A 20,000-nucleotide genomic window follows, 5' to 3' on the forward strand; every position below is an offset into this window, starting at 1 on the left:
ATATATATATATATATATATATACATATATATATGGGGTATTTGTTTATTTTTTAAATTATTATTGATATTTGATATTTGATATTGTATTGCTATTATTACTATTTTGCTTAATATTGGCTTAGCAACTTTTAAAAACAGTTTACTTTTTTTAACTATTATAAGATTCATATTTTGTCCCTTTGGATAAAAGTGTCTGCTGAATACAATAACCATAACCCTTCCCAAAAGCCACAATAACGCTGACAGTAGTACATGCCAGAGAGTACACAATGTCCATACTCAAATGCAAGTAATTGCCATAGACGAAGAGTTTAAAGTATAATTTCAAATGATTTAATAACATTTAAGTTTACAAGTATGTATTGGCAGTAAAGTCATTCAAAATGTTGCCTTGGCCCACACCAATGAACAAGAAAGATTTACTCTAACAAGGTAACCTTTAAAAGAGTGAGAATCAGAGAAATGTCAGCTAAGTTAAGGTATAATTAATTTAGCTTAAATGTCTGGGCAATGTAGAGAGACAGTGGTGGCAGTATAGAGCCAGGAATGAGTTGCAGTGTTAGCATTGATGCTTACTCCACTGATCAACAGTCAACAGTCACGCGAAACAAGGACAGAATAGGCTAGCTAAACACTACACTAGTTAAAATAGTTCAAACGGTACTGGCATTCCACAAAGCAACTTTGGCTTTGCAATGCTACTGAATAACATTAGCTAACTAGAAAATTCCTGAAGAAATTTTGACAGTGTGCCTACTACTTGGTGCACATGTGAATAACACTAGCTAAGTAGATACATAGGTCACACTGTCACTGAGAGAGAATACAATTGTTTAACAATAGCAATAGGGAATGGATGGATGGGCTTACAAGACACCACGAATGCATACAATACAATACAACACAAAGCAATACCAGAGTACAGCGCAGTACCACTTACCGTTTCTTTTGATTTTTGAGTCTGGTGGGTTTAGAATGCTTAAATTACTTATTATTTACATGGAGTCTGGTGGGACCAGGATGCTTAAATTACTGATTATTTACATGGAGTCTGGTGGGACCAGGATGCTAAAATTACTGATTATTTACATGGAGTCTGGTGGGATCAGGATGCTTAAATTACTGATTATTTACATGGAGTCTGGTGGGATCAGGATGCTTAAAGTACTGATTATTTACATGGAGTCTGGTGGGTTTAGAATGCTTAAATTACTGATTATTTACATGGAGTCTGGTGGAAAACAGCTGTTGGTGTTGAGGCCTGAAGTCAGTTAGGAGTCAGTCAGTTGGTCAGTTAGTCCATCATGACATGTTAGCTGACAAATAACGCTTGTGTGTGTGTGTGTGTGTGTGTGTGTGTTAGAGGAGGGAGGTGTATGTTTGACAGGATGTCATAAAGAAGTACTACACTACCCACAATCCTAAGATTGGTGATCTCTCTCTCTCTCTCTGTGTGTGTGGTGAAAAATGTCCATTTAATGATGATTATACCTCTGAAGTTCCTTTCTAAATTCAAAAACCGAGAATTTGTAATAGTCTCTCCCTCTTTCTCCCTCCCTCCCTCCCTCCCTCTCTTTCACTCCCTCTCTCTCCCTCTCTCTCCCTCCCTCTCTCTCCCTCCTTCCCTCCCTCTCTCTCCCTCCTTCCCTCTCTCCCTCCCTCTCTCTCCCTCTCTCTCCCTCCCTCCCTCCCTCTCTCTCCCTCCCTCTCTCCCTCCCTCCCTCTCTCTCCCTCCTTCCCTCTCTCCCTCCCTCTCTCTCCCTCTCTCTCCCTCCCTCCCTCTCTCTCTCCCTCCCTCTCTCTCCCTCCTTCCCTCTCTCTCCCTCTCTCTCCCTCCCTCCCTCCCTCTCTCTCCCTCCCTCTCTCCCTCCCTCCCTCCCTCTCTCTCCCTCCTTCCCTCTCTCTCCCTCTCTCTCCCTCCCTCCCTCTCTCTCTCCCTCCCTCTCTCTCCCTCCCTCCCTCTCTCTCTCTCCCTCCGTCCCTCCCTCTCTCCCTCTCTCCCTCCCTCTCTCTCTCCCTCCCTTCCATCCTTCCTTCCTTCCTTACAGAAGTCTCTATGATAAGAGGTGTGTGTGTCAGAACTTGTTGCTATGGTGATTTCCACAGTGCGGAAGTAGAGAAGGGGAGACAGTGTCTTCCATGGGTCAAACATATCCATGTAATGATAATTATACCTCTTAAAGCCCATGTTGCAGGGTTTATTTTCTAATGAATTTGTGCAATTTGCTTGTTGGTAATAAACATTTAAACTGTTACCCAACAACATCAAATACAATGGATATCACAAAACGGAATAAAATACGAAAAAGTAGTACTATTTTACAGCGGTTGGCAATGATTCTCTTTTCCCCCACAATGCATTGCATTACGTCACGTTGGGGAGACGACAGACGAAAGCCCCGTCGCTGTTCAGTCTATGGTCTCGGTCTGTGCCACTGGTCTCTGTTCACTGTCTATGGTCTCGGTCTGTGCCACTGGTCTCTGTTCTCACTGTCTATGGTCTCGGTCTCTGCCACTGGTCTCTGTTCACTGTCTATGGTCTCGGTCTGTGCCACTGGTCTCTGTTCACTGTCTATGGTCTCGGTCTGTGCCACTGGTCTCTGTTCACTGTCTATGGTCTCGGTCTGTGCCACTGGTCTCTGTTCACTGTCTATGGGCTCGGTCTGTGCCACTGGTCTCTGTTCACTGTCTATGGGCTCGGTCTGTGCCGCTGGTCTCTGTTCTCACTGTCTATGGGCTTGTCTGTGCCACTGGTGTTGCAAAATATGGCTTTTGGTCTCGACCGAGTCCATGTGTCTTTATTATGTGTATAATAATATTGGAGGGGAAGTGAAACACAGCTTGGACGGGGATACTGTTCGGCTTTTCACAAGTTTAGACAGCTAGCTACGCCGACGTTTGCTAACGTTAGCGCAACAGCGTTAGCCTAGACTGCTAGCTAGGTAAATATTACGACTGCCTTCGGAGTTTCCTATATCTGTGTCCACGTTGTCAACATAAGACGTGTGGCGTTAGTGCTCCTTTTGTACCATAATGTTATTGAATGAAATGTTAAACTTTGCTCCTACGAGATGGGTGGGTTTTTGTTAGCTACATACAAAGCTAACTGGCTATAGTTAGCCTGTATGCTAGCGGAATTAGCTAACGTTGCGTAACCAGCCAGCAACTTCGGCAATCAGCAGTAGTTTCGGTAAGCTAACCACGACAGTTATTGTCGCCCACAATCAACCTCTGCTGCTAAAAGCAGTCAATCTGCAGTGATGTTTGAAATAGAGACGCTTGTGGATGTGTTAGCTGTCGTGGTTAGCTCGCCGGAACTACTGCCGAAGCTGCTGGCCGGCTACGCAACATTAGCTAATTCCGCTAGCACAGGCTAACTATAGCCAGTTAACTATGTGTGTAACGTAGCTAACAAAAACCCACCCATCTCGTAGGAGCGAAGCTTAACATTTCATTCAATACAATTATGGTACAAAAGGAGCACTAACGCCACATGTCTTATCTTGACAACGTGGACGCAGATAGAGGAAACAACGAAGGCAGTAGTAATTAATCATATTTATAGTATCAAATCATAACAAGAGATATCTCGAGACACTTTACAGATAGAGTAGGTCTAGACCAAACTCTGTACTTTACGAAGCCCCAACTATTACAGTGGTTGCCTCAAGAGCAAGCATTAGCAGTAGCTATTGCGACAGTGGCGAGGAAAAACTCCCTTTTTTTGTTAGGAAGAAACCTCGGACAGACCCAGACTCTTGGTAGGCGGTGTCTGACGGCACCAGTTGGGGGAGTGGTGAATGGTGGCAATAATAGTCATAATAAAGATAGTGAAGCAGTGATCACAATGGTAGTCGTAGTAGTTCATGTCATAGTAGGGCACAGCAGGGCGTTACGGGGTGTAGTCACCAGTCAGTCACCATAGTTCTAGTACTAGGCTGATACACAGTCACCATAGTTCTAGTACTAGGCTGATACACAGTCACCATAGTTCTAGTACTAGGCTGATACACAGTCACCATAGTTCTAGTACTAGACTGATACACAGTCACCATAGTTCTAGTACCAGGCTGATACACAGTCACCATAGTTCTAGTACTAGGCTGATACACAGTCACCATAGTTCTAGTACTAGGCTGATACACAGTCACCATAGTTCTAGTACTAGGCTGATACACAGTCACCATAGTTCTAGTACTAGGCTGATACACAGTCACCATAGTTCTAGTACTAGGCTGATACACAGTCACCATAGTTCTAGTACTAGACTGAGGCACGTCTCCCCAACGTGACGTCATCACCGAATTGCGTTAAAAAACCCACTAAATGACTAAAACGGTAAAAACTGGCCTTTAACACTATTTGGTGACATTTTTAACAATGATATACATATGTTGAGTGCTTTATGTACCCATTAGTCAACAGTGGTGGTTAACCTGCAACATGGGCTTTAAGTTTTGTTCTGTAAAATTTCCTACATTTTGACCAACTATGATGTACGAAGAGTGAAAACACTGCGGGAGAGAGCAAGTTGTCTGAACCGGTCTGAAAACGTACTGCAGCTCCATTTTTTTCACAGTTTCTATCAGCAGTTGGTTTCAAAATAACAAAAAGTTTAGGTCCGGTGGATTCCATAGTCACATGTCTGTGACCAGGACAAGATTTCCTACATTTTGACCAACTATGATGTATGTTGAGGGAAAACTGTACGGGAGAGAGCAATTTGTTTGGAAAACATTTCAGAGAATCGTACTGCAGCTCCATTGTTTCTATCGGCAGTTGGTATGAGTAGAGCAAAAAGTTTAGGTCCGGTGGATTCCATAGTTACATGTCTGCGACCACCACAAAGTTTCCTACATTTTGACCAACTATGATGTATGAAGAGTGGAAACTGTAGGGGAGAGAGCAATTTGTTTGGAGAAAATTCAGAGAATCGTACCACAGCTCCCCACTCTGTCGTCCACTCTAACTATGGAGATTCTGCCCCCATACACACACATTGGAAAATCTGAAACGATCTGAAAAGAGGACGATACGTAAACTGTGATTTCGTAGAAACCGTGCTTGATATCAGAATGCGCATTTAGCCCAATAAACGCCAAAGTATTGTCTTCGGTTTAAACTTTTAATTATGTCTCTACATAAAAGTATGGCGATACAGCATGGCCCCAAAGAGGGATTGTTTTCAGCGATGTTAAGCGATTTCACGAAGATTTCCCATTCAAGTCTATGGGACAGTTTTGCGCCGTTTTTTGCCGATTTTGTGAAAATCGTGCAGCAAATCTTTTTGAAAACACATAGCACACCATTCCCGAGCATTACACACGTTTTGATGTATTTTGTGTGCACGTGTTGGCAACGCTCCATGACTAGTTACGGGACAAAAAACAGGCGGAATAATAATAATAAGTATGAGAAACAATAGTCATTGTGCCGATTGCTGCTATTGCAGCACATCGGCACACTGAATTAAGCAATTCAAGGATCACTGATGCTTGTATCAACACTGATTTTATAGATTACAGACTTTTCAGCTACCCAACAGGCCAACCGCTAGCATTTTCACTGTAAGATTAAGCAGTTAAGTTACCTGACAGCCACTAACTAACACAGACACACAAACACAAACACAAACACACACACACACACACACACACACACACACACACACACACACACACACACACACACACACAGCCTCCCTCCCTTCCTTAGACTCCCTGTTCATTTGCCTACTCCTCACCATGTCATCAACTACTCTCTCTTCCATCTTTTCCTTACTCGCTCCCATGGCCCTGTTGTGGTCACTCTCCTCCTCGGCTTCTTCCCTGTCATGATGTTGTTTCTGCCACCTCTCCTCCTTCCTCTACGTCAGGTAATGCTGATGTTGAAGCAGCTACTACAGCCCCAAACATGTCAGAAACTATGGCACATTTTGAGGCATCCGCCTGTAGATTCTTAATCTTTTTCTCCTGTAATTTCTCTGCACCTCCCTTGTGCTTTTGGTGGTCGTTTGTTATTTTAATGTGGATGCTAAACTTCCAGCATAAGCATAACTATTACAGCTCGTGTCTCAGGGCCGGGAGGCGATATTTCAAATCTACTAGCCACTCTGGCCACGCCAAAACCCGCCCTTAAATAGCATTTATTGGCCAGGCGTCCATGCTTACGCAAGGTAACGTAACCTTTCCTGGATTTGATTGGGTCAGGCCAGTGCCAATAAAGAAAATTAACCAATGGGCCGCTGTCAGTTCTTTATGGGCCGGCACAGCCAAAAAAAAAAGAAAAGGCCTGTAAATTAGATTGGCGATTCGGCCCAAAAGTGCGTCGGCCCACTGGAAAATGCCCGCAATGCCAGATGGCCAGTCCAGCCCTGACTGTAAGTCAGTAGTAGGCTATACAGTGGAGTTGCATATTAAGTGTTTTGGGGTCCTTCTGTAAGTAATTTTGGGGTAAATTTGGTTTTGAAGAATTCTACAAGCAGCAATACCACAGGACAAGCAGTGACGTTTTTGGTGGAGCTGTTCCTTTAATAGTCGACTCAGAAGAAAGCGAACGTTTTGACAATAAACTACATCAACCCAACAGTATGTGGAGTTACTGGATGGGCCCAATAACCTCTGAATAGTTCTACTTGTTGTTAAATTGCAATGTGAGCGATGCATTACGTCGGCAGCATCATTTAAAATGCAACTGCGACTACATTGTGAGTCTTCCCTATTTCTGATACCGTGGCGGCTGAAATTTTGCCGTTGCGGACTGCCACTACAAAATCAACAGCCACATGCTGATTATTTGTGACTTGATTTGATGGATTTATTCTTCCTGTTGTGTCTGTGTTTCCATCCACTAAAAGTTCTGTTGTTGCCGCTGACAGACTCAGATTATTATTCTAAGTGTCTGACAACATTACCTACAGAGAGAGAGCTTTTTGTTAGAGTTAGAGAGTTATTGTTTTTGTTCATTACATGTCTGTAATATACATTCTGACCACTAGGGTGTAGTATGGGATATATAATATAAAATAGTCATGTGACAGTCATTGGGGCTGTTATATTGCCTTTATGAAGACTAATAAACTGCTGTTCATATTGTTGTTAGAAGTTTGGTGAATATAGTACGGCAGTTAAGATAATTAGAAAAGGCTGATGAAGTTTTAAATGTGTTTTAAATGAAGTCAGTGATGAAGATAATATATAAAGTCCTATACACGTGCTTCTATAATGAAGTCAGTGATGAAGATAATATATAAAGTCCTATACACGTGCTTCTATAATGAAGTCAGTGATGAAGATAATATATAAAGTCCTATACACGTGCTTCTCTAATGGTTCTAACAACGGCAGACTGGTCAGAGACCAGTGTTTCCTCTATGCTGATTTTGTAGTGGCGGCTTACCATGGCAAAATTTCTGACACCATGGTATCAGAAATAGGGCTGTACAAAAAATGTAGTTGACATAATGCAGAGGTTATTGGACCCGTTCAGTTTAACTCCACACACTGTTGGGTTGATGTACTTTATTGTCAAAACGTTCGCTTTCTTCCGAGCCGACTATTAAACCAACAGCTCCACCAGAAACGTCATCGCGGTGGGTCCGTTCTAAGCGTAGACCTGTCGTAGATGTTAATTGCCCTATAGTTCATCAAAAAATACAGTTCAATCACAATTGAAAATATGCCTCATTGTGTGTGAACAGAGGTGAATACATATATTAGTTTGTGTTGCAGCGAAGTGTCAGTTCCGTTTCATACGTAAACATTTGGCGGCGGGGTGTAGGGGTGGGGGTTTGTTCGGACAGACCTGCCCCCACTGCTAAAAAAAATCCTAAAGTAAACACTGGAGACCAATACATCTCTTTAGATGATTAATTAGGGCCAGAGCGCCGACAGCGGCGAAGGCCCTATTGAAACTGAAGGAATTCTTCCTCCGGCAAATGAATACAATTTTTGAGGGGCTTAACATATTCAAAAACTCACCAAAATTGGCGGTTGCATCAAGCCTGGTGAAAATTTACGTATTTTAAGGGTTTCGGGAATAGGCGCACAAAAATGGCTCGCTAAGTTTAAAAATTTGAGCCCCTTCATTCAGGGTTCAAAATTAGCACCAGTTACTAGCCAAATGCTGGTAAAATATGCAAGTGGCTGGTAGATTTGCTTCACTCACCAGTCACCAGCCAAAAAAACAATGGTAATCTATTAAAGTGGCTGGTCAAATTTGAACATTCACTAGCTATTTGGCTGGTGGACGAAAAAAGTTAATTTTGAACCCTGATTTCATTACAATAGAAGTCAAAGCTATGGGTTGAAAGTCATTATTCACTGAGGCAGAGGGCTTTTTAGGAACTGGTGTTATAATGGATTTCTTCCATAGAGCTGGGACGGTGTGCGTGTCCAGAGACCGTTGGAATATGGGACACCATGCTGGTGTTAGTTCCTCTGCACAGTTTTTGAGCAGAAAAGCTGGTAGTCCATCTGGGCCTGTTGACTTGTTGGTGCACACCTTTTTAAATCAATCAATCAATCAAACTTTATTTATAGAGCACTTTTCATACATGTAAAATGTAGCACAAAGTGCTTTACAGTTACAAGCAATTGACCCCCCATCTCACAAATGCATCCCCAGATACTAGGGGTGGGGGAAAAAATCGATACAGCATAGCATCGCAATATTTTCTGTGGCAATACTGTATCGATACACAGACGCCCAGTATGGATCTATTATTATATATGTGTTTGTCTGCTTGACAATCCCACTTTGGAGAAATACAATTAAAGTGAGATGAACAAACAGAGAAATATATCTTTTTAGATAAAACAGATGTTGTTAAAGTTTTCTTTTGGGGACATAATTTGAAATTGGGAAAACTTTTAAGTTGGAAAAAAGGTAATGAATTGCAATATATTGCAGAATGTGTTTAAAATCGCAACAATATCGTATCATGACATAAGTATCGTGATGATATCGTATCAAGAGGCCTTTGGTGATTCCCACCCCTACCAGATACCCACTGCCAACATCCACACACACCATCTCATACACACAATACAACTAACGTGACTGAGCATGGAAAAGCTAAGTTAAAAAGATGGGTCTTGAGCCTGCTCTTAAAAATCTGAACATTCTCTGCAGCCCTGAGGTCCTCCGGCAGGCTGTTCCACAGACGGGGCCGTAGTACTGGAACGACGCCTGTCCGTGAGTGTGTGTCCGAACCTTGGGAATAATCAAAAGGCCAGTATAGGCCTGCACGATTCAGGGAAAAATATGAATCACGATTTTATAGCTTAGAATTGATATCACGATTCTCTGCCAAGATTTTTTTCTCAAGATGTGTAATGTTTATTGCACACATGAACCATGACAAAACTAAACTAACTGGCAGAAATAGACATAGATTTATTTTGGCACCTAGAGCACATTGTGCATCACCACGAGCCTGTAAACACAGAGGCTTCACTGAAGAGAAGGGAGAGCACTGCAGCGCTTTAAAACCTATTTTATACAGTCTATGTTTAAAACTCACAGAAGAAAGTAGTAGCGTTTGTGATGCAGTCGGCTCGTAAAATTAAATGACAATCGAAGTCATAAAAAAAATAAAATAAAAAAAAAATCAAAGTTATTTAAAAATTAAAGCTGCAAGCAGCGTTGGACGGGCCCTCGCGCTTCTGTGCGCGTCGGGGTTACTGGCGGACGCCGCTCCTTGCGACCGTGCATTTGCGCGGCACTCAGACACCGCAGATCGTCATCAATGAGAAAGGAACTCCCCGCTGAGTTCAATGATACCTCACACAAGACTCTACGTCGTACAGTTCATTAGCTGTGAAAGGGGCGTGGCTAAAGCATGGGGGGTGTGTCAAACCATGGCCAGTGAAAACGGAACACTGTTGAGTTCAATGATACCTCACACAATAGTGTACAAGAAACGGGTCATTAGTTATTAAAGGGGGCGTGAACTTTCAATTCAAAATGGCGGACTTCCTGTTAGGTTTAGGGTATGGCTCCAATGACTTTTTTTGTACGTCTTCACATGCTACATATGTGTACCAAGTTTCGTGAGTCTACGTTAAACGTACTGCAGGGGTTACATTTTTTTAACTTTGTAGGGGGCGCTAGCGAGCCATTTATGTGCGCCTATTCCCGAAACCCTTAGAATACTTAAATCTTCACCAGACTTGATGCGACCGCCAATTTTGGTGAGTTTTTGAATATGTTAAGCCCCTCAAAAAGGCAATTCATTTGCCGGGAAAATAATAATAATAATTCCTTCAGTTCCAATAGGGCCTTCGCCGCTGTTGGCGCTAATTAAATCGTGAACAGGGTGAATCGAGATCATGATTTTATAACGATTAATCGTGCAGGCCTAGGCCAGTACCGGAGGACCTGAGGGTCCGCGGAGGCTCACAGGGTAAAAGCAGTTCCGAAAGATAAGAAAGCCCAAGACCATTAAGAGATTTAAAAACCAGTTAAAGAACCTTAAAGTCAATCCTGAAACCCACTGGAGCCAATGCAGTGATTTTAAAACCGGCGTAATGTGTGCCTGCCTTCTGGTCCTCGTCAGGACCAGAATAGCTGAACGCTGGGTGGAACCACTTCCTGCCAGCGGGTGTAATCATTATCAGGGTAAGATTGCCACACACTGTCCAGCTCCTGGGAGAAATGTTCTGCCTCGAAACCTCAGGAAAAAGTCATTCAGCTCATTTGCCCTTTGTAGTTCATCCACGGCGATCATTTTTTTTGGAGGGTTCATGGTAGGGGGCATCCACACGGAGACGCTTTTTCTTTTTTTTTTCTTTTTTTTTTGGGGGCTTTTCCCTTTATTATATAGTGACAGTGGATAGGAAGGAAAGGTGGGAGAGAGATTAGGGAAGACACGCAGCAAAGGGCCGCAGGTGGGATTCGAACCCGGGCCGCTGCAAAGGCCTCAGCCTACATGGGGCGCACGCTCTTACTGGGTGAGCTAGAGGCCGCCCCACGGAGACGCTTTTTGATGCAAACGCACATGTCATGACATCGTCCAAACGAATCCTGTAAACGCACTTTTTTGAAACCTGGTCCCAGGGTGAAAAAAATTGAAAACGTCGCCCTTTTGGCTTCGTTTGGACGGCAAAGCCGCATACGTGCGTTATCGATGACGTCATCGCCACACCCCTCGACCTCTAACGTTATGTAGCTAACGTTAAACATCGCCAAAGTAGCTGACGCTCCAGCGGGGACATACTGTTAGCTGCTATGGTTAGCTGTTTATAAAGTGGAAGCTAGCTAGCTAATCTGTCTGCTCATCAACTCCTTGAACGGATTATAGTAACTTTTAGCACGGCTTATTGTAGAAAGGCTACCGCAAGAAAAACGTGTAGATTATCAAAAAGACATCGGATCATTGATGTTTGTTTGGCTGCCGATGTTAGCTAGCAGTGTTAGCACGCTAACGTTAGCTCTGCTAGCTAGCGTGCGGCAATCATGTCCGATGGCAGACAGAATTGCGGAATAAAAAGCAATCCAACAGCACATTATACAATGTAAACAAAGACGTTTTCTTGCGGCGGCCTTTATAAAATGAGCAGTGGTGAAAGTTATGATCGGGAGTGACTGAAGACTATACTCTTCTCGGTTTTTTGGTGAAGTTCTGTAGCAGAAACAGCGCCACCTACAGGTCTGGAATATGAAGTAACGTGTTGAGTCTTTTACAAATGGATCCGTTTGGACGCACATTTTTTTTGACATGGTTCCAGGTGAAGACGGGGGAAAAAAAGATTGTTTTGGAATGTGTGGACGTGGTCTTAGTGCCTGATTTCATAGTAGCCCACAGTTTTTTAGTATTTGATGTTTGTATACTGATTTCCATGGTTTGCCTATGTTGTTCTTTTGTATTTCTGAGAAGCTGTTTGAGCTCTTTTTTGAACAACTGACAATGCTGCCTTGTCTTTTCGTCGTTTCTGAAGGCTTGCTTTTTCCGATTTATGCAGTTTTTAATCTCTTTTGTAATGTAGGTTTTATTGTTAGGGTAATCAATGACATGTTTATCTACCACATTGTCAAAGCAGAATTCTATATAATCAGTTATTGTTTCAGTAGCATCGTCAAGCTCTAGTGCATGAAATATAGACCAGTCTGTACACATAAAACACACCTTTAGTGTCTCAATGGAATCATCTGTCCACACATTAACAATCTTATGTTCTGGTTTATTTGACTTAAAAACAGATTTATAATAGAGATGCACCGATAGACCGGCCGCCGACCGGAATTGGCCGGTTTTCACGTGCTCGGCCATGACCGGCGACCGGCAGGTCAGTCTGACATATGGTGATTTCATGCCGGTCAACGCTCCAATTGACAGTTACAGTTCTCAAGGACGCAAGCACACACGGATGCCACAGCACGCTCTCTTTTTCCTTTCTCTGAACTTCTCCGGCGTGTGTCGCACGTACCCGCTCGTGTGAAGCGCGTGTCAGCGCTATTCTCCACATGTAGGAACCTGGTGAATTAACCTGCAACATGTCAGCTGTTTGGACATTCTTTAGCGTGTGTACAGAAGATAACAAGTTTGCAATATGCAACACCTGCAAGGAGAAAGTAGGGCGTGGAAGGACGACACCAAAAACCTAAATCACATTTACATTACATTACATGTCATTTAGCTGACGCTTTTATCCAAAGCGACTTACAATTGCTATATATGTCAGAGGTCTCATGCCTCTGGAGCAACTAGGGGTTAAGTGTCTTGCTCAGGGGCACATTGGTCGATGTATTGCAGTGGGAATTGAACCCGGGTCTCCCACACCAAAGGCATGTGTCATATCCACTGCGCCATCACCACTGCGCCATCACCACTGCCCCGTGATGTTTCTTTAGTTGATATTGATGTGAAAAGAAGGAAATGGTTCTAACATTGCTCTTTAGATGTGTGTGAATGTCCCACACCAGGAGTAATTTATATAGTTCTATTTTATAGTGATCCATTATCTGTTCAAAACATGTTCTATTAAAGAAAAGATAGAAAATAAATATTTGTGTGCTGTAAAATGGTTAGAAAAAATGAAATCAGAATCGGCTAAAATTGGTATCAGCTGGTCTAACTCAAAGAAAATCGGAATCGGCATAGAAAGTTGGAATCGGTGCATCTCTAATTTATAAGAGATAAGGGATTAGGTGTATTGTATTGTGTTCTGAGTTAGAGGGAGGGTTTTTTGGCTGTGCAGAATATACATTCTTAATATTTCCGTAGTATTTATGTAGGATCTTATTATTTCGGGTGTGGCATCTTATAGGCCTGCACGATTCGGCGAAAAATATGAATCATGATTTTTTTAGCTTAGAAATGATATCACGATTCTCTGCCACGATTTTTTTCTCATAAAATGTAATGTTTATTGCACACATGAACCATGACAAAACAAAACAAATTGGCAGTACCAAACAGATTTGTTTTGGCACCTAGAGCACATTGCACATCACCACAAGCATATAAACATAGAGGCTTCAATGAATAAAGAAAAAACACTCTTTAACTGCCTGCCTTTTGTAGAATTAACATTCAACTGGCCATTCAAGTAGGTTACCAAAAATAGAAGTTTAACGCACTGCGCTGAATATGGCCTGAACATGGCTCTAAATAGGCTAATTAAAACGTCAACATTCTGCGGCTTCAGTGTCTAAAGAAAAGGGGCATCAATTGGCCATTGAAGTGCAGTAGCAGTATCAAAAATGAATGATTTATTTTGTATATATAGCAGCACATTGTCTTTAATTGCTGGCCTTTTCGTAGTTTAATGTTTCTTTGGCCAACTCCACACACCTGTAAATGAAGGTTTCAATGAAAAAAGAAAAGAAACATTCAATTAGGCTCTAAAAATTCTAACATAAATAAGCATAAACAAAACACAAATCTGCCAACCTGCTAAGGCGTCAATGACAAAAGAAAATTAATATTCATTTGGCCATTACAAAAGAGTAAATTAAATATTTTCTTTGGGACATAGCCCTCTCACATGACCCTATATGTGACCCTGAATATGGCACTTAAAGGTGCTTACACACCAACTAGACGGCCAACCGTCGGCAGAAAAGCCAGTCGGACTGATCAGTCGGGTCCCCGAGGTCCAAAAAAATGCCTCAAAACACACTGAGGAGACGCCGACTTGAGCGTACGCTCTGCACGTGCGCAAAACGTAATACGTCTCCATAGCAGCAGGCGGCGCTGCTCTGTGTTGTTTCCCAGAAAATGAAAACCGGCAGCTGATTGGACGAACGCGTCACGTGGGTCTTTTTTCTCCGGAAATTCTCAGCCAGACTGTCATGGCGGCTCGTTCAGAATACGATCTCATATTGGACTAAAATAGTTCACCGAAACGTGTTTCTGAAAACATTTTAAGAGAGAAATAGGCTGTGCAGTTGCTGAATCTGTCTTCATTTCAGATCAACAAAGGTCAGTTTAAAAGATTTTCGTCAGATTTTGAGAGGCTCATCCGCTCGCCATTTCCGGGTGAGTCCCGACTGCCCTGTCTCTGACTGAGCATGTCAGGTCGGCCAAAATGAAGGCCGACGGCTCCTCGGACGGCCGACGGCACGGAACACACCGAACAGACTCGAGTCACCGACCTCGCCAGACTGTCCGATGGCCGATAATCGGCTCTGTGTATCAGCGCCCTAAGGATTCCTGGCCAGAAACACAAGTCTATCAACAATGCTCTGGCTTTAGTCATGCACCTTGGCATGTCTTGGCAGGTGAGCTGGTAGCTGGAATTCATAGGTATTTCTTCACCAACACAGACAACCGTGGATATACATTGCTATTTTGCTGCCACCAGATTAAGGTGTCATCTTCACTGTCGATGTTGCATGTCAGAAGATATGCCTCCAGCTCTGTGGACACTGCTTGCTCTAGAGAAGAGGACTTGTCGTCATTGCCTTGTGCTGCTTTGAAGAAACTTCCCAGGGTCTTTCGGCCCTTCTTCATGGAGGGTGCTGGGGAGGCATTTGGCTGGGGATTTAAAATTAATTAATAATCTCAATCAATATTAAAGATTTTTTTTTTTTTGGCATTTTCAGCCTTTATTTTGACAGGACAGCAGAAGATATGAAAGGGGAGAGAGGGGGGGAATGACATGCAGCAAAGGGCCGCAGGTCGGAGTCGAACCCGGGACCACTGCATCGAGGAGAAAACCTCTATATATGGGCGCCCGCGTTACCAACTGAGCTATCTGGGCGCCCTAATCTCAATCAATATTAAGTAATATAACATCACAACAGTTCAGGACTAGACAATTGTTTTGAAAAAATGTGGAAATGACCTTACCATAACTAGAGATGCCAGTCATCTTGTCTGCCAGTCTCGCTCTAACTGTGGCTTTCTTCTCCTCACTGATTTAGTTCATCTTGAACCTAGGATCGAGGGTTGTGGCCATGTCGAGTAGATCCTGAGTTTGGGGATCACTGTACTTCTCGCAGGTATTTCAGGGTGTGAATTCTATGTCATCCTCTTGCACAGCCAAAACAGAGGTTTTGAAAAGGTGGAGAACCGGCTTCACAGAGGATATGCTGACATATAGTTCTCCAGAGAGGGCATCGGTGAATTCAGCCAGAGGACTTAGGGTGTTGTTCATTGCCTCAAGGACTTCTATGTCCTGCCATGTGGGCACTAGGTGTCTAACCTTTCGATCATTGAGGACCTGTGAAATGGCTGGAAGCTGTTCAAGGATCCTCTGAATCATCTCTTGCCTTGATCCCCATCTTGTTGGGCACTCTGTTTTCAGTTGATGCTCAGGGAGTTTGAGCTCTTTCTGGACCATGGCAACGTTTCTCCTCCGTAGCCAGCTGTGACTGAAAGTGCTCACAATCTTTCTGCAACGGCATGTGACACGGTCAATTCGTGGATCTTTCATGGCATATTCTAGAAGAAAAATACAACAAATCTGAATGAGTACAACACAAACTATTAGTCTGTAGTATCACAAATAACTTTATTTATTTATTTGTAGTAGTAGTAGTAGTAGTATGTCCTACAATTCAAGGGCTAATTTGGTGACACACACACACACACACACACACACACACACACACACACACACACACACACACACACTCACAGTCACAGTTACACGCACACATACACCAACTCACCAATTGCCAGATGTAGCCTATGGCCAAAACATTGGATCCTGGTCCAGTTGTTGATTGAGATTGCCTTCACTATGTTTGATCCATTGTCTGTTGTTATACATGCCATTTTCTCCTCTTCCAAACTCCAAGATGCTAGGGCATCCTTCAGTCCCTGTGCCAAGATCTCACCTTTATGGTCGTCGGGGGGGAAAAAAGCAGTTTGTAGGCACTTGCTCTTCATGGTGAAATCAGTCGCTATGAAGTGGACAGTTAGGCTCATGTACGGTTCCATTGTTCGGCTGGACCATAAATCAGTCGTTGCTGAAAAATAATCCGCTTGCTGCACTTCTGCCTCAACTACAGTCCGCACATTCTTGTACATAGCTGGCAGTGCAACGTATGAAAAATAGTTGCAGGAGGGTAATGAGTAGCGTTTGTCCAATGTATGGATCATCTTTTGAAATCTGTCACGTTCTATGGTGTATATTGGAACCATATCTTTTTGCTAGATGGTAAGCAATGGCTTCTGTTATTTCCTTAATCCTACTGGAGTTATGTGGGTATGGCGTCGCATTGTGCAAGGTGTCCGTAATAGATGTCTGCGTTTTTGGACGACTTTTCGGACCTCTTGCCTTGTACGGCTTCTTCATATTGCACTTTGTGGTGACGTTTGAGGTGCTGGTAAAGATTTGTGGTGTTACCTTGTGGTGCTACAACGAGGGCAAAGCATGCCTTTGCAAATCACATCAGACTGACCCTCATCGTCTTGCTTGAATCCAAAATACTTCCACACCACTGAATGCAAGCCTTTTTTCGGAACAAGAGTGGTTGGCTGATTCTCGTCACTAGGACCTGGGTTTTCATCAATATCCATTGTGTTTATTTCCGAACTATCGCGGTCCCTCGACGCATGCAACACGTGACTAAAAGGCGTTTTGTCATTGGCTGAGGGTGAAGCCCTGAACTTTGTGAGAGCTGTCCTTTCAAAATAAAGTCAAATTAAATCGTGAACAGAGTGAATTGAGATCGCGATTTTATAACGATTTCTCGTGCAGGCCTAGCATCTTACGTATTGTTCAAAGCCTGGTAAAACAGCCTCTGGCTTCCAGTGGTTAAAATCACCTAAAAAGAAGATCGGTGGTCCAGGTGTGCGCTGCAGCTGATCATGTGCGCACTCTGCTAATGCAAGTAGCGGCTATACTTGCATTGGTGCTGCGGGGGGGGGGGGGGACATAGACAGCAACTATGATAATATTGCCAAACTCCCTTGGGAGGTAGTGTGGTCTGAGGGATATACAGAGCAGTTCTATATCCGGGCTGCATGTGATGTCTTTTACTGTATACTGTCTGCACCATTTGTCACTCACGTAAATGCACAAGCCTCCTCCAGTCCTCTTGCCAGACGTTTCTGAGGAGCGGTCGGCTCGCACAAGTGAGTAACCGTCCAGATTGAGCAGAGAATCAGGGACTTGTTGGTGAAGCCAGGTCTCGGTAAAGACAATAAGGTTTGATTCCCGGAATTCAAAGCAGTTCCTTTGGTTGATTCGAAGTTCTTCTTGGGCATTAGCGACCGCGTGATGCTCAGGAGACGCTCTCTGATGCCTTCCTCGCTTTCGCCGCGGCCGTGTGGCTCGGATGACAGCCAGCAGATGATCCGGGGGTGTAGACTGGAATGGTCTGAGAGACAACAATGCATCTCTGGAGTATATACATGTCGTACTTTAACAAACTCCTCCTAGAGATTTCATCCGATCAACTTAAAATTTTGTCTCTGCCATCTTAAGACATTAAAGATGAAAAGTTATTAAAAGAAAAACTTTTCATCATAGGACATGGCCATGGCGGGGCGGCCATTTCGCGCGTTTCGCCATCGAAACTGGAAGTGGGTGTAACTTGGGTGTACATTGTCCAATAGGCTATATGCACAGTTACTTCCTTGTTACGGACAAGCCAGCCCAATCACTTCCGGTTGTCAGATGAGCTTTCTGTCAGAGCAGTCAAAACAATGACTTTCTACACCTGTGCCTTCAAGACTTACCCTGTGTCACCGATGTACACCGTCTTATCGGTCCCTCCAGGATTTCGAGATGTCGCGCCAATTTACACGAATTCAACCAATCACCGTGACTTTGGTGCGACTCGCAATTTTGACCAATCACCGTAACTTTTCCGCAAATTTGACCAATAGCCGGAGTTTCCCGCGACTTCAACCAATCCCAACAGTCCCACGTGCCAGACTTTACGTCAGTATAATGTGACTCGGAGAGCCACTGACCAAGCAGTGAGAGAGAGCTGATTTCCGATATGAAGACGAGACTCAAACATCTCACATTTACGTACAGCAAATAGCAACGTACAGCAAATAGCAACAAACATTTCAGACCGTCTTGCCAACCTGTATACATTTTAACACCAAAGTACGCTGTAACGTTTTTTCACTCTAAAGTCAGCGGCTGCTGTTTCAATCCTGTCAGCTGTCTGCAGCGGGCGGGGCTGCTGATCATACAGTTCCCCCCGCTACTGACGCGCGCACACACAGACACACACACACACACACACACGGTGGATGCAGGAAAAGCCGCAGATTAGACGACAAGATGACCTAAATTGAGGACAGCTACGCTCGTTATTGTAAGTGCAATGATAAGTTAAAGTCCAATAAGTAACGTTACTTTATCAAACCGTATGAATGTGTCCCAGGCCAGGTTAGGAAATTAACTAAACTTTTAAAGATCAACAAGCCACTGACACATATGTTCAAATTTGATTCATCCAATAAATTATTATTTTTTGTCTTAAATCCACCAGCCATTTTCATATTATACCAACATTTGCAGCATCCTAACCCTTTTTGGTTACATAGGAAAACTCAGCCCAGGATAGTTTTATTCTCCCCAAAACATCCATCCGTCCATCCATCTTCGTCCGCTTATCCGGTGTCGGGTTGCGGGGGGAGCAGCTCCAGCAGGGGACCCCAAACTTCCCTTTCCCGAGCCACATTAACCAGCTCCGACTGGGGGATCCCGAGGCGTTCCCAGGCCAGGTTGGAGATATAATCCCTCCACCTAGTCTTGAGTCTTCCCCGAGGCCTCCTCCCAGCTGGATGTCCCTCCACCTAGTCCTGGGTTTTCCCTGAGGCCTCCTCCCAGCTGGATGTGCCTGGAACACCTCCCTAGGGAGGCCCCAGGGGGCATCCTTACCAGATGCCCGAACCACCTCAGCTGGCTCCTTTCGATGCGAAGGAGCAGCGGCTCTACTCCGAGTTCCTCACGGATGACTTAGCTTCTCACCCTATCTCTAAGGGAGACGCCAGCCACCCTCCTGAGGAAACCCATTTCGGCCGCTTGTACCCTGGATCTCGTTCTTTCGGTCATGACCCAGCCTTCATGACTATAGGTGAGGGTAGGAACGAAAACTGACCGGTAGATTGAGAGCTTTGCCTTCTGGCTCAGCTCTTTTTGTCACAACGGTGTGATAAATTGAATGTAATACCGCAACCGCTGCGCCGATTCTCCGACCAATCTCCCGCTCCATTGTCCCCTCACTTGCGAACAAGACCCCAAGGTATTTGAACAGCTGATGGTGAAGCTAACTAACCAGAAACAGTCCCCTCAGTCAGCTGATGGTGAAGATAACTAACCAGAACCAGTCCCCTCAGTCAGCTGATGGTGAAGCTAACTAACCAGAAACAGTCCCCTCAGTCAGCTGATGGTGAAGATAACTAACCAGAACCAGTCCTCTCAGTCAGCTGATGGTGAAGATAACTAACCAGAACCAGTCCTCTCAGTCAGCTGATGGTGAAGATAACTAACCAGAAACAGTCCCCTCAGTCAGCTGATGGTGAAGATAACTAACCAGAACCAGTCCTCTCAGTCAGCTGATGGTGAAGATAACTAACCA

General features: G+C 43.8%; 1 long non-coding RNA gene across 1 annotated transcript in view; it reads right to left on the reverse strand.

Annotated features, from left to right (window-relative positions):
• Nucleotides 1-9,313: 9,313 nt before the first annotated feature.
• The window catches only part of LOC118493672, a 13,253-nt gene continuing 2,566 nt past the window's right edge, over nt 9,314-20,000 (reverse strand). Inside the window, exon 3 of the long non-coding RNA XR_004895619.1 lies at nt 9,314-9,324. This is a non-coding gene — a long non-coding RNA (uncharacterized LOC118493672). The remainder of the gene's footprint in view (nt 9,325-20,000) is intronic.

The sequence above is a fragment of the Sander lucioperca genome, chromosome 17 (genome assembly GCF_008315115.2).
Source record: "Sander lucioperca isolate FBNREF2018 chromosome 17, SLUC_FBN_1.2, whole genome shotgun sequence".
NCBI classification, from domain to species: domain Eukaryota; kingdom Metazoa; phylum Chordata; class Actinopteri; order Perciformes; family Percidae; genus Sander; species Sander lucioperca.